Source organism: Rhinatrema bivittatum, chromosome 1 (genome assembly GCF_901001135.1).
Source record: "Rhinatrema bivittatum chromosome 1, aRhiBiv1.1, whole genome shotgun sequence".
NCBI lineage: Eukaryota > Metazoa > Chordata > Amphibia > Gymnophiona > Rhinatrematidae > Rhinatrema > Rhinatrema bivittatum.
This window is the reverse complement of record NC_042615.1, coordinates 238,157,997-238,180,235: the sequence shown is the minus strand read 5'-3', so window position 1 is coordinate 238,180,235 and position 22,239 is coordinate 238,157,997. Positions and strand designations below refer to the sequence as shown.

Here is a 22,239-nt window from a genome sequence, read left to right as displayed (position 1 = left end):
ATCATTTGTGATATTAGTAATTCCAATCTCTTTCAATCTGGATATTAGGATATCATGATTAACTGTATTGAAAGCAGCAGATAAGTCAAGTAATACAAGTAAGTATTTTTGTCCTGTGTCAAAACCTTTAAAAATAGTGTCTGAGAGTGAAATCAATAATGTTGTGTTCAAGTGTTGTCTGAAATCGAATTGATTCGGATGCAAAATGTTGTTTTGCTCTAAATGCTCAGTCAGTTGTCTATGAATGACTGTTTCTGTTATTTTTGTTGAAAAAGGGAGATTAGATATAGGCCTGTAGTTACATAATAAGTCGGGGTCTAAATTTGATTTCTTCAAGATTGGTTTGATTATGGCAGACTTTAATATCTCAGGAATATGACCTTCCTTTAATGATAAATTGACGATCTGAGCTATAGTTGGAGCAATTGTCAATGCTGCCGGCTTTAATGCTGAGGTCGTTATCGGGTCTAATGGATGAGTGTCTGGGTTTAGTCGTTTTATAATATTTTCTATTTCGATGATAGATACCTCTTCAAAACAAAAAGATTTCCCTGAATGGTCCTGTCATTTTAATTTCTTGAGCTTGAGTGCTAGGCATTGATACAATAATATTCTCAACTTTGTTTTTGAAGAAAAGTGCTGACATTACATTTTGACTCATTCAAAGGAATTGAGTCTGCGTTGGGGGATTTTATTAGATTCTTTACTAATGTAAACAGGGTTCGAGGATTGTGATTAAAGCTCTGAATTTTCTGTTTGTAATACTCTTTTTTTTTGTTTCAGTAATCACATTTTTATATTTATTTAGCTATGATCTATATGTTCCTAGTGTTTGTCTATTTTTATTTTTTCGCCACATTCTTTCGAATTTCCTTAAGGGTTTTTGCTTTCTTTATCGTGTTAAACCATGGCTGGGATTTTCTATTTCACAATTTTAGTTATGAGGAGGTTGACTTGTTCAGCGATTTGTTTGTTATGTTAAACCAGAAAGAAATGGCTTTTTGGGAATCTGTTAATTCTAAATTAACTATTTTTTTTTTCAAGTATTAACTTGAAACTTGGGACGGTAGGTGATCGATTGATGTGATTGGTTCATTGTATTGTCAATTGGTTTGCCTTGCAGCTTGAAATTAATTAAATAGTGGTCTGACCAGGGAAGAGGTGACTTGGGAGGCTTCATAGGATTCTAGTTGAGATTAGTTAAAACTAAATCTAGCATATGGCCAGCTCTTGAGTGGGTCCATCAATAAGTTGGTCAAAACCAAGGCTAGCTAAGGTCTCTATAAAAGTATAACAAGTGGCACTGAGAGGTTTTTCATCAATATGAATGTTAAAACCACCTACAATAATGGATAACTTATCTGGCTTTAATGATATGGTCAGAAATTCAATCAAAGGGGAAATATTCTGATCAAGTAATCCTGGAGGGCAGTAAATTAAATATATTTGCAAAGATGAGGATTCAAACAGAATAACTTCATATGGTTCATAAATATTGGTCGGAATTAGTTTTAATTTCATCTCGCTCTTAGCGATTAACATAAGTCCGCCTCCTTTACGTTTTTGTTCTAGGAAATGAAAATGCAGTGTACATGTCTTTTTTAAAATTTGAGTTGAATATTACTCTGTCATGGGGTTTAAGCCATGTCTCAGTAATTGCGAGAAAGTCTGGCTTATGATCATACAGAAGATCATTGATGGTGGTTTCTTTTAGTTAGTGCTTGAATGTTAATTTATTTCTGTTAACCTTTTTCCTGATTATTACATTTGTTTGTCCATGGTAGAAATGGGAATAAGCATACGTTCATTTCTTAATCTATGCTTAGATTGTCCCGAATTGTTTATAGTCTTACTGTTAGGTGCAGTTCTTATTTTGTAGGCTCCATTATAGATGCAAGTGGGAGTCTTTTTTTCCAATTGATGGCATGGTCGTGGATGTCGTTCGCTTCTCAAATAGTCTGATTTAGATTTCTCAGTACTGGAAACTCGCAGCGTATGGCTCACTTATAAAGGAAAAGCTTCAAAAGAGTCTTATGACCTGAAAACAGAGAAAAGGTGAGACATTAATGGCTTCACTCAGTGCTGAACGAAGGGGCGAACAAAGGGGCAGCCCTTTGTCACGATGCTTGGCACGAGATGCCGTTGTCCCTGTGTCACGTTTATGGCCTCATCAGCACCCTCTGACGTGATTAGCAGCTGAGGAGGGAACAACACGGCGCTTTGGCTCCGGGGATTGGCTGAGGATTAGCGGTACGATGCATGTAGCGATGGTCAGCAGGAATAGTAGCAGCTTGAGAAGTCTCTGTCTCTGAGGCAGGATGAAATCCAGCGAACAGGCAGTCCTTTTATGCTGGCGGCCCTGTGTAAACATTGATAAGGCAGGCTGAAAGAGAATTGAAAAGAAGCTGGTGTTTAGAGGCAGAAACTTATAATTAAAAAAAACTTTTTAAAAATGTGTCCAAAGCAGGACATCCTTGGGGAGTCGGTGGACCATTAGATGATCGATGGGTTAAAGGGGGTACTTAGGGAGGATAAGGCCACCACTGAAAGACTGATTTCTTTGCTTTGGTGTTTACTGAAGAGGATGTTGAGGAGATACCTGTGCTGGAAACTATTTTCAGTGGTGATTCAGAAGAACTGATACAAATCACCATGAAGCTGGAAGATGTACTAAGGCAGATTGACAAATTAAAGAGAAGCAAATTGACAGGACCAGATGGTATGCACTCCAGAGTTCTGAAAGAACTCAATGAAATTGCAAATTTGTTACTGGCAATTTACAAGATATTGGGATTCTTCTATGCCTGAAAGACTAGAGGGTGGCCAATGTAACCCTGATCTTTAAAAGGGCTCCAGGGGTGATCAGAGAAACTAAAGGACCAGTGACTTTGATTTCAGTGCTAGAAAAAATTGTGGAAATATTCTAAAGAACAAAATCACAGAACATGTAGAAAGACATGGTTTAATGGGGCACAACCAGCGTGGATTTATGCAAGGGAAATTTTGCCTCGCCAATCAGCTACTTTTTTTTTTTTTTTTTTACATTTTATTTTAAAGCTTTTTCATTGGTTACAGCATACAGAAATTCTGTTGTACAATTAGAGATAACAGTGAAATTATCAAAGGAAACATACTGAGGCAATAATTCTCTTTATCTACTAATCTTTTAAGGAAAAATAGGAGAGCAAGTGCAATTGAGTAGATGTATAGGCAATATAGATAATTCTCAAGGTAAAGTTTGAGTCCTCAGAGAACTTGATCTTACTTCCGAGGCCTAGACAGGTTCTACTTGAGAATGTGTGTCCAAAAATAAACTAAGCTGCTGTGGTTCAAGAAAAACATAATTAAGATTTAAATAATTCAAAATAGCTACATTTTTTAAAGGGGTTAATAAACATGGATAATGAGTCAGCGGATGTAGTATACTTGGATTTTCAGAAGGCATCTGACTAAATAACCCGTGAGGGACTCCTGAGAAAATTAGTCGTGGGATAGTAGGCAATGCCTACTGTGGATTGCACACTGGTTAAAAGGCAGCAGAGATTAGGATTGAATGGTCATTTCTGAGTGGAGAAGGGTAAACAGTGGAGTGGCTCAGGGATCAGTACTGAAGTGATCAAATTTGCAGACAAATTATTCCGAGTTCAATCATAAGTGGATTGTGAAAAATTGTAGAAGGATCTTGTGAGACTTGCAGGCTGAGCATTTTAAATGGGAGATACATTTTAATGTGAACAATTGCAAAGTGATGCACATGTGGAAAAGTAACACTAGTTACATGATGTTATGTTTCATTTTAGGAGTTACTACCAAGGAAAAAGATCTTGGTGTCATAATGGACAATACATTGAAATTGTCGGCTCAGTGTGCTGGGGTGGTCAAAAAAGCAAACAATGTTAGGAATTGTTAGGAAAGGAATGGTGAATAAAATGACAAATATCATAATGCCTCTGTATCACTCCATGGTGAGGCCACACTTAGATTACTGTGTCTAGTTCTGGTCACCACATCTCAAAGTTTTATATATGCAATGGAAAAGATACAGAGAAAGTCAACCAAAATGATAGAATGGCTCCCCTTCAAGGAAAGGTTAAAGAGTTTCTGTTCAGGTTGGAGAAGACGTCTGAGGGGGAAATATGTCTATAAAATCATGATTGGAATAGAATGGATAAATGTAAATCAGTTGTGTTCAAAAACTAAGGGGTCCTCCATGAAGTTATTAAGTAGCACATTCAAAACAAATTGGATAAAATTCATTTTCACTAAACACAATTAAGCTCTGAAATTCATTACTAGAGGATATGGTTAAGGAAGTTAGCGTAGCTGGGTTTAAAAAAGGTTTGGACAGATTTTTGGAGAAGTCAAATTGTTAACCAAGTAGATTTTAAGAAATAGCCACTATTTATCACTGTGGATAGAGCATGGGATCTATTTACTGTTTTGGATCTTGCCCTGGGTACTTGTAACCAGGATTGACCACTGTCGGAAACAGGATACTGGCTTTGATGGACCCTCAGTCTGATCCAGCATGGCAAATTCTTACCTTTTTTATGTTTAAAAAAAAAAAAAGCTAATTAGCTGCTGTACAATTTAACACATCACAAAACAGAACCTCACACTGCTCTGTTCTACCTTATTTACTGCTTTGAAAACTGAACTTTTTTTCTACAAGTCTATCACCTGTGTCCATCTCAGCTGAAGTGACATTTTAACAACAAAATTAATTTGAGTTGTGGTTTTTAAATGTTTCAGACCTGTTGTCCAAAAGCAGTAGCCCCAATCAGAGTGAAAGTCTTCCTGTGATCAAAGCCCTTATCCTCTGGCAGAGTACATTGAACGCCATTTGTAGAAAATGACTGTACAGCTTTAAATAGAAACATAGAAATGACGGCAGAAGAAGACCAAATGGCCCATCCAGTCTGCCCAGCAAGCCTCACACATTTTTTTTCTCATACTTATCTGTTTCTCTTAGCTCTTGGTTCTATTTCCCTTCCACCCCCACCATTAATGTAGAGAGCAGTGATGGAGCTGCATCCAAGTGAAATATCTAGCTTGATTAGTTAGGGGTAGTAGGGGTAGTAACCGCTGCAATAAGCAAGCTACACCCATGCTTATTTGTTTTACCCAGACTATGTTATACAGCCCTTATTGGTTGTTTTTTCTTCTCCCCTGCCGTTGAAGCAGGGAGCTATGCTGGATATGCGTGAAGTATCAGTTTTCTTTTCCCCTGCCGTTGAAGCAGAGAGCTATGCTGGAAATGCGTGATGTATCTGTCTTTCTCCCATGCTGTTGAAGCAGAGAGCCATGCTGGATATGCATCGAAAGTGAAGTATCAGGCACATTTGGTTTGGGGTAGTAACCGCCGTAACAAGCCAGCTACTCCCCGCTTTGTGAGTGCGAACCCTTTTTTCTTCTCCCCTGCCGTTGAAGCAGAGAGCTCTGCTGGATATGCATTGAAAGTGAAGTATCAGGCTTATTTGGTTTGGGGTAGTAACCGCCGTAACAAGCCAGCTACTCCCCTCTTTGTGAGTGCAAATCCTTTTTTCCATATTTCCTCTTGCTGTTGAAGCTTAGAGTGATGTTGGAGTCACAGTAACCATGTGTATGTTTATTGAATAAGGGTATTGTCTCCAGGAGGTAGCCATCATTCTGGCGAGTCTCCCACTCTTCATTGGCGGCCTCTTGAATTTATGGATCCACAGTGTTTATCCCACGCCCCTTTGAAGTCCTTCACAGTTCTGGTCTTCACCACTTCTTCTGGAAGGGCATTCCAGGCATCCACCACCCTCTCCGTGAAGAAATACTTCCTGACGTTGGTTCTGAATCTTCCTCCCTGGAGCTTCAAATCGTGACCCCTGGTTCTGCTGATTTTTTTTCCTACGGAAAAGGTTTGTTGTTGTCTTTGGATCATTAAAACCTTTCAAGTATCTGAAAGTCTGTATCATATCACCTCTGCTCCTCCTTTCCTCCAGGGTGTACATATTTAGATTCTTCAATCTCTCCTCGTACGTCATCCGATGAAGATCCTCCACCTTCCTGGTCGCCCTTCTCTGTACCGCTTCCATCTTGTCTTTGTCTTTTTGTAGATACGGTCTCCAGAACTGAACACAGTACTCCAGGTGAGGCCTCACCAAGGACCTGTACAAGGGAATAAACACTTCCCTTTTCTTACTCGATATTCCTCTCTCTATGCAGCCCAGCATTCTTCTGGCTTTTGCTATCGCCTTGTCGCATTGTTTCGCAGACTTCATATCATTAGACACTATCACCCCAAGGTCCCTCTCCTGCTCCGTGCACATCAGCCTTTCCCCCCCCATCGAATACAGTTCATTCGGATTTCCACTCCCCATATGCATGACTTTGCACTTCTTGGCATTGAATCTCAGCTGCCATATCTTCGACCACTCTTCCAGTTTCCTTAGATCCCGTCTCATTCTCTCCACTGAGACAGGATCTAAGGAAACTGGTGTTTACTGTCTGGCAAATTCCATGTCTGAAACCCAAAGCTCTCTATTTTTGATAGCAGTAAAGTAGATACGCCCTGGCAGCTGTGTAAGGCTGTCCTTCCAGCTTAGAGGCTGCTGTAAAGTGACAAAACAGCTGAACAACTTCTTTGCTGGCATTAGTTGGTATTATTTACCATGGCTGGCCCCGTCTCCCCCCTTTGCAATATTAGAGGATAACTTTCAGACAGATGCACACAGTGGCATATATTGCCAATTGTAATTTTACAATAGTATTTTATAACCCATGCATTTTTGTAAAATATGAGTTTTTACCCCTCAGCATACATGTATATGTAGGCTTATGCACAAATATACGCAATGCATTAAAAGCACGTACTTTACTACCCCCTTTTTTTTTTTAATATACATGCATATATTTTACATGCAAAAGCAAAGTAGGAGTTCGCATAAACCTGGATTTACTTGTGCAAGTTGGTGAATTTTAAAACATGCACTTGTAAAGGCATTCACTGGTTTCACCACTTAGTACACCAGGTTTACTCAGTCCTTCTCCAGGTCATCGAGATGCTTCAGGTTCTTCAGCCTGAACTCCCTGCCCCAGTTCACCCAGACTTTCCACCTGGCCAATAGTACACAGCGCTCATTGTTCTGACAGTATATGGGAATTGGGGAATCAGGCCACTAAGCTTGCCATTCAGGTTAAGGTTTTTTTTTTTTTTAATTTTGTGAAGAAATTGACAGTTCATCTATATTCTTGCAAATATAATCATTTAAGCCTAAATTTATATGGGATGATTTCCACGCATTAGGAAAGGTGAAAGGAAGGCCAAACAATTGCCAGCATGGTTAAAAGGTGAGATAAGCTATTTTAGCCAAAAGCACTTCATTCAAAAATTGGAATAAAGAACCATCTGAAGAAAATAGGAAAAAGCATAAGCACTGGTAAGTAGGGATGTGCATTTGTTTTCGAGTGTGCAATCCGTTACAAATAGGTCCCTGTTCATTTGATTCGTGAGTCCGTGAAATGCATGGCGATCCCCCCACGAATGGAACATAACCAAAAGAATGAAACTAATATATGTTTGCAGTGCTTTCTTAACAGATGTTTGAAATAGGAGAAGGCCATGTGGGAGTATCCATAGCAACAACTAGCCCTTTCCTGTGAGTTATAAGTGACCTCACAGCCCTGTCATAGTGGGTCAGACAAGTTGGCAAGCATTTTTCTAATTCAGCCAATCGCTGCTCTCAGTGCTCTGTGATGCTGTTCCTGCTTAAGGAACCTTAAGCAAGCATAGCACGCGGTACGCCACGCACTTTCTTCTTGGCTGAGGAGGTTGCTATACTCAGAGCTAGTATCTAAGTATCTCAAATCTGTATTCAGTTGCTATTGCTTGCTACTTTAATAGAATTTTCCATTGAAAAAGATATGTTAGTTTTTGCTGCTATGCCAGCCAGGCTCTCTTTACTGCACTTTTTTTTTTTTTTTTTTTTATTGAACTCACACTCTCTCTGTCTCTCCCATTGAGACAAGCTGCCAGCAGTGGCATTTTGCTACTGATCTTACCCCCCTGAGGTAGGTTGCAGGCAGAGTTTGGGTGGTGTGGGTGGGAGATAGTGTGAGAGTTGCAGTGGCTGACTGGGAGTTGGTATTTCAAAGAACAAGCAGCATCACTGTAGGAATTGGGCTTGCTCAGGCTTCCAGTCTTTTTTTTTTTTTTTCTGTGTGTGTAGTTTCCACACTCACATATTGGGACAGAGGTGTTCAGTCACCAATAAAGAAATAATTATTTTAATTGAAATCCCTAGTAGGCAATGACATTAAATCCATGATGTCAAGGAAAGGTAGTTATGGTCGAGTGATTGGGACTGGCAGAGGAGGCATTTCAAAAGGCAGTGCCAGTCTCCCATTAAAGTTAAAAAGGGAGCTGTTTCCAATCTAAAATCTCTGGAGGGGCAGGCAGTTCCATCTTGAAAAAACTGAAATTTAAAGATGATGCACTGCCACCACCTGTTTCTGACCTTGTTGTTTTGGAGGTGAGGGAAGGGGAGGCCGAGTTATGCGAGACCCAAAAGCAGCAGTGCGACTGCAGACTCTAGTTAGCGCTGAAAATGTAGCGCAGACACTGTTTGCTAGAGGTGTGCAGACAAAACGTTTACGTTGAATCGTTGATACATTGTCGTGGAGGGTCGATTCCGTTCAATATGGAAGTATGGAGAAATCCATAAGTTGTGGATCTGTCCATACGTTTCCCGGTTCCCTAAATAAAAATTTAAACCCCCCACCCTCCTTAATCCCCCCCCCCCCCCCAAGACTTACCAAAACTCCCTGGTGGTCCAGCGGGGAGTCAGGAAGCCATCCCTGCACTCCTTTGCGATTTCCTCACGGCGCCGATAGCCTGTGTCACAGGGGCTGCCCGTGCCATTGGTCAGCCCCTGTCACATGGTCACCGGCACCATCTTGTGCTCCTACCACGTGACAGGTAGGTTATGTGGCAGGAGGTCACTCCCGGACCCCCGCTGGACTTTTGGCAAGTCTTGTGAGGGTCAGGAGGCCCCCCCCCAAGCTGGCCAAAAGTCCCTGGGGGTCCAGATGGGGTCCGGGGGCGATCTCCAGCAGGCGTGACGTCGGGAGCCAGGAAACAAAATGGCGCCGGCGCTACTTTTGCCCTGTCACATGATAAGGGCAAAGGGCCACCGGCGCCATTTTTCAACGCAGCCATGGCCAGAGAGAGAGAGGGAGATCGCGTCGGGACCCCCCCCCCACTGGACCCCAGGTAATTTAAAACATTTTGGGGGGGTTCGGGAGGGTGGGGGATTTCTTTTAAAGGTTCGGGGTGGGTTTTAGGGTTTTTTGGGTGTGCCGGTTTTCCCGCCCTCCCCCGATTTACGTTTTTTAATGATTTTTTAAAACAAAAAAACCCGACGATAAGATTTTTCTCCCCCCCCCCAGCCAAAATCGATCGTTAAGACGATCGATCACACAATTCACACTTCTAATAGTTAATTCTCTGGAGGAAAATTTGGAGGGCTTTAAACAGGAAGAGGGAATGACAGCAGAGGTGCTGCATTGTCTGGACTTTTTGCAGAAGCAGGTGCAAGAGAGATTAGGACCTTTAACAAAAGACCACAGATACATGCTTGCCACAGTCCGTGATCCCCATGTGAAAGGGAAACTCGCCCTATAGTCTGATTGTCTCACATTTGTGAAGAACCTGCTGTTAGTAAAAGACCGTGAACAGGAGCGCCATAGGCAGAGACAGGTTAGGCATGAAGCAGAGGAGGAAACAGCGGGCACTTCAGAGAGTAGTGCAAGCCCAAGCAGGAGCAGCACTCTGTCAGTGATAGCTAGTACTTCCTCCTCCACTTCAGTATGCCAAAGCCATGGAGAAGAGACGGCTGAGGGGGGATATGATAGAGGTCTTTAAGATCATGAGAGGTCTTGAACGAGTAGATGTGACTCGGTTATTTACACTTTCGAATAATAGAAGGACTAGGGGGCATTCCATGAAATTAGCAAGTAGCACATTTAAGACTAATCGGAGAAAATTCTTTTTCACTCAACGCACAATAAAGCTCTGGAATTTGTTGCCACAGGAGGTGGTTAGTGCAGTTAGTGTAGCTGGGTTCAAAAAAGGTTTGGATAAGTTCTTGGAGGAGAAGTCCATTAATGGCTATTAATCAGTTATACTTAGGCAATAGCCACTGCTATTAACTGCATCAGTAGCATGGGTTCTTCTTAGTGTTTGGGTAATTGCCAGGTTCTTGTGGCCTGGTTTTGGCCTCTGTTGGAAACAGGATGCTGGGCTTGATGGACCCTTGGTCTGACCCAGCATGGCAATTTCTTATGTTCTTATGTTGCCCCTAAAACATAATCTGTTCTGGCACGGGCTAGAGTGAAAGCAGCTGGCAAGGACTCTCAGCCCACCCAAGTAAATGAGACCAGCAGAAATGTCAGTGAAATGGTATCTCAAAGCCCATAGAAGTCATGCAGACAGATCTGCTGGCATATTGGGTACACAAGTCCACTGTCTGACTACACCTATCCAAAGTGGCTCAGTGATATCTGTCATGTCCACCAACCAGTGTGCCCAGTGAACATGTATTTTCAATAACAGGGGATATCATGAGCCCTCATCGCTCAAGGCTAGCACCAGAGTTGATGGAAATGCTAGTGTTTTTGAAAATACATGCCTTTGCTTGGGTTTCCAGATTTTCCCTGTGAATGGCAAGATGAATAAAAGCAATTTAAAGCTTTGCAGCAGCTCCAACTGCCTCATATGCTCCAGATAATATCAGCACATGTAGCTGACCTCAACCGCTGTGCCCGTCTGTCCAGCCCTTACGTCACTACAAGGGCCTGACCCCTAAACACTGTGCCTGTCTGAGTTTAGTTCTAGTATCTCTAACTTCAGTTTCATTTATTTATGCAACACTTCTTTCCAGAAAATTCTTTTTCCTGTTTTGCAACATTTGGAATGTAAGAACATAAGCTGACTTAAGATGTTTGGAGCTTGCATATTTCATATGCTCAATAATTTTCATGACCTTCAAAATATGGGCCATTTCCCCTAAATCTTTCTTAGGTGCCAACATTAATGTTTCTAGTACTATAAAAAAAAACTGGTGGTAGTTGTACTCTAGTTCATTCTCTGTGTCCCATAGTATTACAGAGGCACTGTGTAGGGTATAAAGTCAATATAGGTTGATATTGTAGATTTGGACTTGAGTAGCAGTTTTCTTATTTCTGAGAGCTCTTCAAGTTCCTTTGTCATCAGCTGAAGTGAATAAGTACAGTTAATAGCTTTTGGGTATTCACAAATAATCTCCAGCTCAGTTCTTGCTTCACAAATGGCAGTCTCTATTGCTCTAAAAGCAACCTCTGCTGAATTATCTTTCACAAATGAAAAAGACGCCATTTTCTTCTGGCAGTGAACCAGATCAGGAAGAGGTGACAGATCAAACCACAACATACCTGCACAAAGGAAAGGGAACTGTCCCCAGGTGTCGCCTATCTCTTAACACCTGCTGTTCACATGAAACCTCCTCCGCCTCAGCCTTCAAAACTCTCGTTTGTATATCTGCTACATCCACCAGATTTTAAAAGACCAGCGAGAGCTCACTAGACGCCAACGGGAACCACCACACTCTAGGGGTGAACCAATTCTAGGGAGCCCTTTCCTGCACAAAGGAAAGAGAACTCTCCCCGGGGCTCTTGTTTGAATATTTGCTACTACCATCTAGATCTGTACCCGCAGCAGCTCCATCCCCCCATGCATAGTTCATCATGTTTCAGGTCCTAGGTCACGTGATAGACTCCTTGGTTCGTGTTTCAAGACTGGTTGGGTGGACAGTACGTGCCCCAGTTGACAGTCGCGCCGCATGCAGGGGGCCCCGTCCCCCTTCACCCCGCTCCCCTCTTCTTGGGTTCTACCTGAGAAGCTTGTTTGCTATTTGAGCTCTCTGAGTGTCTCAAATCTTTATTCGATTGCTATTGCTAGTTTGCTACAATTCATTTTCTATTGCTGAAAAAGATATTTGTTCTTTTTTACTGCTGTGTCTGCCAGGCAGCCAGGCTTTTTTTTTTATTGCACTTTTTTTTTTTTTATCGAACTACTTGTTGACTATCTGTCTTGTGCCGGTATTTAGCCTTAGATGGAGTTTACCACCCATTTTTGGTTGCATCCACAAACAACCCGACTCCGAGAAGACCTGGTCCCAGTGCATCGGTGGCCACTACTTCCGGCTTAACACCATCCGTGGGCTGAGCCTCGTCAAGTCTTGCCTTCTTGTTTGCCCCTATCAAAACCACAGCGACCTGACTACCTCAGCTCTGCCAGCTGGTCTTGCCCCTATCAACTTTCTGCCACTCTGCCTTGCTGCCATACACCAGACGACTCACTCTACTCCTTCTGGTGTTCTTGCCACTATCATGGTTCCTCAGTGTGTTGGTGCTAGTCTTTCTGCTGCTTTATCCCGTTATTGGCACATTGTGGTTTTTTCTGACCCTCTTTCTGCTTGCTATGTTCCCCCCTCATTGTGCTGTAGGATGTTGATGCCACTTGTCTTGCCACTTTGCTTGTCGTGCTGCCTTCGAGGGTTCATGCAACTGTTATCGATGCTCTCTTTTGAAGCTGTGGTATGTTTTTGACACTCTCACTGCTGCTTTGCGCCTCTGTTAAAGCACTCTTGCCACCCCTTTTCCCCTTTATAGTGCCTTAGGCTATTCATGCCACTTTGGTGCCACTTTGCCACAGTCTAAGTACCTTGGAGCTCTTTTCCTGTTCTGATTGCTCCCCAGAAGTTTGATCAGAATTGACAAGAAAACCCCATTTCTGCAGCCAAAAATAGGCTGCAAATACTTCCCCCATGGACTTTAATGGTAAACGAATGAAACTAATAAACGAATTGTTTTTTTCCCCCCTATGAAACTAATGAAACCAATTGTGGACCCACGAAACGAAAATACGAAACAAAACATTTTTTCCTTCTGCACATCCCTACTGATAAGTTAAATGTAAAACACTTGATAAGACAGTTTAAGAGAATTTGAAACTAAGTTGACTATAGAGACAAAAACTGATAATATTTTTAAAATATATTCGAAGCAGGAAGCCTGCGAGGAAGTCGGTTAGACTCTTTTTTTTATTTTTTTTTATTTTATTTTTTCCTATACACTGAATTTGCATTAGTGTTCTTTCTTTAATCATACTGGGGTAGATTTTAAAAAGTGTGCGCAGGCATACATATGCACATCCTACCCAGCGCACACATGTACGCTCAATTTCATAACTTGCGCGCACAAGTTATAAAATCGGAGGTCGGTGCGCGCAAGGGGGTGTTATGACTCACGGCGGCAGGCCGCGACCAGGGCCCGTTCCTTACCAGCGCGGCAGACCGCCGCGTCTCCGTTGGCGGCATCCTGCTTCAGGGGGTCGGGTCCGCGGATGTGCGCCGCTCAACATGACTGCGGCGTCGGTCGTCCTCCTGAGGCTTCTGGCTCCGCCCCCTCCAGGGCCGTACACGGCAGAATAGGATTCGCTACAGGAGTCATCCATGCGCTGGGATTGGCTCCCCCCCCTTGTAGTGTCAGCCTTTAGGAACTATTTAAAGGCAAGGCCTGCACCTCAGACCTTGCCTTGACTTCATCTTGGCTCCTGTGGTTTGTTCCTGAGTTTGGTTCCTGCATCTGACCCTCCGTGTTTGATTCCTGGACTGGCTGCGGTGTTCTCTTCTGGCTCTCGACCCCTGGACCTGCTGTGGAGTTCCCTTGGCTCTGATTTTTGGACTGTGCATACAGACTCCCTGACCTGCTGGAGGCGCCAGCTCAGCTCTATCTTCCACGACCTGCTGTGGACGTCAACTTCGGATCTTACGACCTGCTGGAGGTGCCAGCTCAGCTCTATCTTCCACGACCTGTTGGAGACATCAACCTCTGATCCCACGACCTGCTGGAGGCGCCAGCTATCTGGACCACACGACCTGCAGGAGGCGCCTGCATCCAGATTTCCTTTCTCCACTTCTCCTGAGTCTTGTAATTGGCCTCGCCTTCCAGCGACTGGACGCTCGCCCTACGCTGGATCAAGGGTCCACATCCTACAGCATAACAGTAAGTCAAGGCCATGGACCCGGCAGAGGCATCTGCACTACGAGCAATTCCCGGCCTGGCTCAGAAGATAGTCGAACAACAGAGTATGTTGGAATCCATGGCCGCCTCCATTGAACGACTTAATGCCCGTTAGATGCTGTGGTTGCTACGCACTCTAACCCTCTCGCAGTAAGTTCACTGACCGAACCTGCTACGCCAGTTCCACTAGGTTGCCCTCGTCCAGTTATACCTTTACCTGCTTCACCTCTGTATGCTGGAGATCCGCGTTTATGTCTGGGATTTCTAGACCAATGCAGTATGCACTTCAGTCTACAGTCTTCACTCTTTCCGGATGATATAACCAGAACAACCTATATATTGTCTTTGTTGGAAGGCAAAGCCCTAGCATGGGGCTCTACGTTGTGGCAGCACGCTGATCCAGTATTACAGGACCTTCCTCGTTTCCTGGAATTGTTTCGGTCAGTGTTTGAAGAACCAGGGAAAAAAGCAGCCGTGGGGTCCACTCTCCTGCACCTCCAGCAAGGAGGGCAAGTTCTCATGGACTATAATATTGAATTTTGAACCTTGGCGACAGAACTTCAGTGAGAAGAGTCAACACTCTGAACGATTTACCTGGAAGGACTATCTGCTAAGATCAAGGATGAACTGGCGGCCAGGGAGCTCCCAACCTCTTTAAACTTCCTTATTGAGCTCGCCACCAGAATTGACCGGTGACTTCAAGAAAGAGCTTGAGAAAGCCTAGAAGCTAGAAGATGCCTGACCACCTCCTATGCTCAATCTCTTCCTCCACGAACACCCGAGAAGTGTCTTCTAATAAAACAACCACTGAAGAACCCATGCAACTCGGCAGAGGTCCCCTGTCTCCTGCTGAACATCAGAGATGGCGTAGGGAGGGACTTTGTTTGTATTGTGGAGGTTCTGGCCATCGTATTGTAGGCTGCCCAATCCGGCTGGGAAACTCCAAAGCCTAGGGTCCATGGGGGGAGTAACCCTAGGTCTTACATCTCCAGCTCCCCCACTCACGCTACAAGTTACTCTCATGGTTAATGGACATAAATTCACCACCTTGGCCTTAGTGGACTCCGGTGCTGGCGGAGAATTTATCCTTCAAGAGATAGTTGACCAATTACGGATTCCTACCCAATCCTTCCCTAAACCATTATTAGTCTCATCTATTCATGGGGATCCATTACCAGGGACTATAACACATCAGACTGTACCTCTGGATTGTCATATCGCACCGGACCACTCGGAACAGATTACCTTTTACATACTCAGGAAAGCCATTCATCCGGTGGTCCTTGGCATTCCGTGGCTGCAACATCATAATCCTCAATTTGATTGGACTGTTTTGAAACTTACGCAGTGGGGATCCAATTGTCATGGAGCATGTTTAAAAGAAACGACTCCTACACAGAGTTTCATCTGTACCTCTGGCCTAGGGAAACTACCCTCTCAATACGAACAATTTGCGGACGTATTCTCCAAGGAGGCCGCCGACACCTTGCCTCCACATCGGGAGTTCGATTGTACTATCAATTTGCTTCCGGGATCCACGCCACCTCGAGGGAGAACATATCCATTATCTGCTTCAGAGACTCGAGCCATGTCCGAATATATCCAGGACAACTTACAGAAGGGCTTCATCCGAAGATTTACCTCCCCGGCGTGAGTTGGATTTTTTTTTGTCGAGGAAAAAAGATGGAACATTACGACCTTGTATTGATTTTAGGGGACTCAACGCTATAACCATCAAGGACAGATACCCATTACACCTTATTGCGGCATTATTTGACCGGTTACAAGGAGCTCGAATTTTTTCTAAACTTGACTTACGTGGAGCATATAATCTTGTCCGGATTCGTGAAGGTGACAAATGGAAGACGGCCTTTAATACCAGGGACTGACATTATGAATACTTAGTTATGCCGTTCGGCTTAATTAACGCCCCGGCCGTCTTCCAGCACTTCATTAACGAAATCTTCAGAGACTTACTCTATATCTGTGTGGTGGTCTACCTAGACGATATATTAATTTTTTCTAAGGACTTACAAACTCATTGTCAACATGTTATACAGATTTTGCAACGTTTAAGAGATCATCAATTATATGCCAAATTAGAGAAATGTGTTTTTGAGACCGAATCTTTACCGTTCTTGGGATATATTATCTCCAAGCAAGGTTTTCAGATGGACCCTGCTAAATCGAGATGTATTCAGGACTGGCCTCAACCTACCGGTCTACGCGCACTTCAAAGGTTTCTCAGATTCGCCAATTATTATCGCAGCTTCATAAAAAATTTTTCTAAGCTAGCTGCACCTCTTACTGCGCTCACACGTAAAGGAGCTAATGTTAAGAACTGGCCAGTTGAAGCTACAGAAGCATTCCAGTTCCTTTAAAGATTCTTTTTTACAACAACCTAGCCTTCATCATCCGGACCCCAGACGTCCCTTCATTATTGAGGTCGATGCTTCCACTGAAGGAGTCGGTGCGGTGCTGAGTCAAATAACCGCTTCGGGTACGTCTCATCCTTGCTCCTACTTTTCTAGGAAGTTCTCTCTTGCTGAGCGCAATTATTCCATTGGCGACTGGGAGTTGCTAGCCATTAAACTCGCTTTCGAGGAATGGTTACAGTGGTTGGAGGGGGCTCAGCATCCCATCACAGTTTTCACGGACCATAAAAACCTAGTCTATTTACAGCAAGCTCAACGTCTAAATCCATGCCAGGCCCGTTGGGCACTATTTTTTACCCGTTTTGATTTTGAAATTCGATATCGACCCACCAACAAGAATATCAAGGCTCTGTGCATTATCACGATCTTTTGTCAGCGAAGACATCATAGAGCCTATACAGAACATCATCGATCCCGCTCGTATCATTCTTTCTGCGACTTTCACGGTTCCCTTTGGCAAAACAGTGGTACCTCGGAGACTTCGCAACAAGGTATTAAAATGAGGACATGATTCCCAAGTGGCTGGGCATTCAGGACAGAGACGAACACTTGCCCTTCTGCAGCGACACTATTGGTGGCCAGGGATGCACAAGGACATCCGCGCTTACGTAGATTCTTGTTCTGTATGCGCCCAACATAAGAATCCTACAGGGAAGACATGGGGACACAACCTCTTCCGGTGCCTACTAAACCTTGGTCTCACATCTCAACTAATTTAATTGTCGATCTGCCACCTTCAGAAGGACATAGGGTTATATGGGTTGTGGTGGACCGATTTTCCAAGATGGCCCATTTTACACCACTACCCACCCTCCCATCTGCTCCCTGTTTGGCTCAACTCTTCATGTTACATATTTTTCGTCTTCATGGTATTCCCCAGCATATTACCTCTGACCACGGATCACAGTTCACAGCTAAATACTGGCGGAGCCTTTGCACTAAGTTTCACATTGCTCTGGATTTCACCACTGCTTTTCATCCTCAAGCCAATGGGCAGGCTGAGAGGACCAATCAGGCCTTAAAACAATTTTTACGAGCTTATGTTAATTCCCGACAAGATGACTGGGCAGCGTTGCTGCCTTGGGCAGAATTTTCCCATAATTTTCATACCTGCACTTCTACTGGGACTTCCCCATTTCAAATTGTTTATGGACAGCAACCCGCTCCACAGGTACCACTACCCTTGCCGGTCTCCTCTCCGGCGGCCCAGCTTACTGCTTTACAACTGAAACAACTATGGAAACATACGCAACAAATGCTACGGAAGGCGGTGAATACTGCCAAAAAATTTGCTGATCGACACAGATGACCTGCACCACGATTCCTTCCAGGAGACAGAGTGTGGCTAAGTACCAGGCATATTCGTTTATGAGTTCCCTCTATGAGATTGGCTCCTCGGTATATTGGTCCGTTTCCAGTGATAAGACAATTGGGTCCTGTGACTTATCAATTACATCTACCTCCCACACTTCGTATTCACAATTCCTTTCATGTATCTCTCTTAAAACCAGTACTCCTCACATGGCCCTCTCGTAAGACGCCTGTTTCTCCATTAGTACCGGCTGAAGAAGATACTACTTACCAGGTTCAAGAAGTCCTTGATGTGCGCAGACGAGGTCATAAATGGGAATATCTTCTAGCCTGGGAAGGTTTTGGGCTGGAGGAGAATTCTTGGGAACCAGCTACAAACATCTTGGATAAGGACCTTCTCAAGACCTTCCACACCCTTCATCCCGAAAAGCCCAAGCCTTCTAGGGGGAGGCCTAAAGGAGAGGGTATTGTTATGACTCGCAGTGGCGGCAGGCCGCAACCGGGGCCCGTTCCTTACCAGCGCGGCAGACCGCCGCTTCTCCGTTGACGGCATCCTGCTTCAGGGGGTCGGGTCCGCGGATGTGCGCTGCTCAACATGGCCGCGGCGTCGGTCGTCCTCCTGGGGCTTCTGGCTCCGCCCCCTCCAGGGCCGTACGCGGCAGAAGAGGATTCGCTACAGGAGTCATCCCTGCGCTGGGATTGGCTCCCCCCCCTTGTAGTGTCAGCCTTTAGGAACTATTTAAAGGCAAGGCCTGCACTTCAGACCTTGCCTTGACTTCATCTTGGCTCCTGTGGTTTGTTCCTGAGTTTGGTTCCTGCGTCTGACCCTCCGTGTTTGATTCCTGGACTGGCTGCGGTGTTCTCTTCTGGCTCTCGATCCCTGGACTGGCTGCGGTGTACTCTTCTGGCTCTCGACCCCTGGACCGGCTGTGGAGTTCCCTTGGCTCTGATTTTTGGACTGTGCATACAGACTCCCCGACCTGCTGGAGGCGCCAGATCAGCTCTTATCTTCCACGACCTGCTGTGGACATCAGCTTCGGATCTTACGACCTGTTGGAGGCGCCAGCTCAATGGCATTGACATTCAAAGTGAGACATATGAACAGAACAGTGCTCTCTTGTGAAGATTTGATGACCTTCTATGACCTATCTATGGAGTCCATCAAGCTAGCTTGAGAGAACATTGCACAAATCTCATCTTTGACTGAGTTTCCTCACTCCGAAGGTCATCAAATCTTCACAAGAGAACACTGTTCTGTTCGTATGTCTCACTTTGAATGTCAAAGTGGCCCCTAACCCCCTACACTAATACCTAAACCTCACGTCGAGTTACTAGATGGGCCTCCCATAGAGATATAAATACCTATCTAGGGTGAGGGCATTTATGGCTAGTCACTCTCACTCTCAAGATAGCTAGGCTGGTGCTCCGGGAGCTTCAAAACTATCACAAATGTGATAAGCTGTGTGATAGCTTGTGTTAAGGCTTTAACACTAATGAAAAAGGTGTAGCTAAAATCAGCATTAAAGCCATGCAATAGGGCTTCCCAAAACAGTAAACCTTGCATCACAGCATGCATTAAGGGCACTTTTAGCATGCGATAAGCCCTTAACGCATGCAAAAAACGCCTTATAGCATTTTGATAAATGACCCTACTAGTGATTTACTAGAAGAAACATTGAGTAAGTCTTTATGGTTAGCAAGAATTTTCACTGCACTTAGTAATGCATTTTAATCACACACAATTTGAGCATTTTCACTGCATGTAATCCTAATATTTGTTTTGTCACAACTTATTTTATGGCTTGAATACATTTATGGCTTTGTGTTGAATTGGTTTGTCGCTGTCGAGGGGACTTATCGTTTCTGGGGGGGGGGGGATTTTGTTTTTTAATTTTATTTATATCAAATTTACAAATTAACACAAGCATATACTTGTTCCAGCAAGTAAGATACTTTACAGAGTATTTAAAACAAGAAATGCATAATATCTATAACAGACAGTGGAAAAAGAGATAAAGTATCTCAATATAATAAAGAAAAAAGAGGGAGACCAAGACATATATAGAGCGATTACAATAAAGAACAGAATCAAACAAAAATTTGTTTTCTATCTAAGCCCAACCCCCCTCCCGCCCCCCCCAACAGAAGGCAAATCTTAGGAGTGTGAGTCTAGAAATAGATAATTTAAGTAAACACTTGCACGGGTATCTCAAACTAAAACTTGCACCTCAAGAAACAGCTTCTGGTTTCATTGATAGGAATTTCTTCCTTTGTTCCTGAGTATTCCTTATAATGTCAGGAAAGAGTTCCAAAATATCAGATATATTCAAAGAAGCATCTTGTGGTTGACTTCCTGAATTTCCATCTTTAGATGGGGTGGGTGGGAGGTAATATATCTTCATTATAACAGGAATTGCTTCATTAGAGAGTCTGAGAATATGAACAAGGTAGTTCCTGAATAAATTGTTAGGGGAAATTCAAAACCCGTAGACTCAGCTATCTTAGTGAGTTTTCCATATTCTCTAATTTCCGTGAATAAACACTGTCTGATCGAACCAAGTTACTCTGAACAGCTTCGGAATGAGAGAATCTTATATCAAAGTCCTTCAATTGGGAATCAATAGATGCAATTTGAGATTCCATGGTTAAGGACTTAGAACTAGTTTCTTTCAAAACTTCAGTTAATGAATGAATGGCTTTTTCCATCGACATCAGAGCATTCCAGATAGAATCTAAGGTAATAACCAGAAGTTGTAAAGTCAATCATACCTTAGACTCATGCTCTCCTTCTTCTGTGGGGTTTCCATTGTCAATCTCTACTTGAGGCATTGTAACACTCCCGGAGGGCCCTTGGAGTCTAAAAAACATAGACTCTCCCAAGGTGACGTCAAAATGGCATCCCTTCTCGGGGCATCAGTTTTTCCTTCAAAGTTCCGTTCTTTCAGTGTTGCTGTTATATTATCCTTCAGTATGTAATCAGATGGTGTAGAAGGTGGCAATGGGATCAACGGTGTAACCGGACTTTAAATATGTTTCTTCAGCTGAGGGGATTGGCGTTCGCTCACCGCCAAATTCCCCAGCAACTCCTCTATCTGCAGAGGCGACGCAAAGAGCGCATCTATCCGTTGGCGTGTATCAGGTATCTGAAAAGTTGCAACTTCTTACTCCTTTTCTTTTAGTATGCAGCATTTGTAATAGGTATGAATAAAGTAGGAAATACTAGAATCCACGGAGAGAGCATCTATATGTGTGCGCTAGATGGCGGCCATCTTGGTCTCCGAGACTAACGTTTTTACTATGATTATGTGCGCACTCACGGCGTAGTCAGAGCAGTGATGGGACTGAGTAATTAATATATTTAAAATCATTTACATACTGTTGGCAGTAAGCTTTACTGTATTTTATATTACCTAGTCTTATCGCAATCCTCCTTTTTTTGGTAGTAATCGAATAACTTTTTTACTTAGATTGGTTCGTCGCTGTCATTGTGACTTAAGGCTTAAGCTATGCTCACGTGCACTCGCGCCATACACAAAGTGATGCATTTTATAATTAATTTATAAATGCTGATGGGGAAAACATTAAAAATCAGTTTGCACACTGTTGGTAGGAGTCGTATACTCATTTATTCATGACTATACGTGTTCTAGCATCTTAGTCACGAGTCCTGGAAATACTAACCATGCCTTCTATTAATTGCTTCTATTAGGTCAATATTGACTAATGCTATCACCAACTTGTGCATGCAGCATGCGCATCGAAAACGATATAAACAGGTTAATTCAAATACGGCAAGAACACAACTGGCTTCTTGTGCATGCCATATCTTTAAAAGGTAGAAAAACATCCCGGTCAAATTACACTGAAAGTCCAGGAATATAACAAGCAACTTAAGGTACAAATTGTAAATGAAACAATAGGTCATACATTTGCCCATCTTAAAGCCACATTTCTTTTACTGCTAAAGAACAACCAACTTCTGTTAAGCATCTTTGTACAACCCCATTTTTTTTTTAACCATAATCACTATTTTATATAATTTTTTTTCTTATCACATTGTATATAAAGAAAACATTTATATATCTTTTGTCCTCACCCCCCCTTTTTTTTTTTTTATCTTGATAGGTTTCGAATAAGGAATATGAACACAGATAGTTATTACTAATTGAGCGAACAGGTAAATTATTTGTAATACACGTTGTGGTGCCATGGTCTTTCTTCATATGTGCCGTCTTCTGTACTCCATTGTCTGCTTTGCCTGCTTTTATTTGATTATTTACCTATGTTTTTTATGTGTATTTTAAATTTTATGATTTTATAAGTTTTGTGGGATTTTGTTATCATATATGTCTTTCTGATTTATTTATTTGTGGTTTTTATATACTGATCATCGTTTGGAACA

General features: G+C 43.1%; 1 protein-coding gene across 6 annotated transcripts in view; it reads left to right on the top strand.

Moving 5' to 3' along the window:
- Positions 1–22,239, top strand: part of ST3GAL5 (ST3 beta-galactoside alpha-2,3-sialyltransferase 5) — a 297,392-nt gene that overhangs the window by 57,003 nt on the left and 218,150 nt on the right. For 4 of the 6 annotated variants that reach the window (XM_029592753.1, XM_029592758.1, XM_029592754.1 and 1 more), the window contains one exon: positions 21,963–22,014. The exons of the other annotated variants lie outside the window; for them this stretch is intronic. The gene's annotated coding sequence lies outside the window, so the exon portion shown is untranslated. The remainder of the gene's footprint in view (positions 1–21,962; positions 22,015–22,239) is intronic. 6 annotated transcript variants of the gene reach the window in all.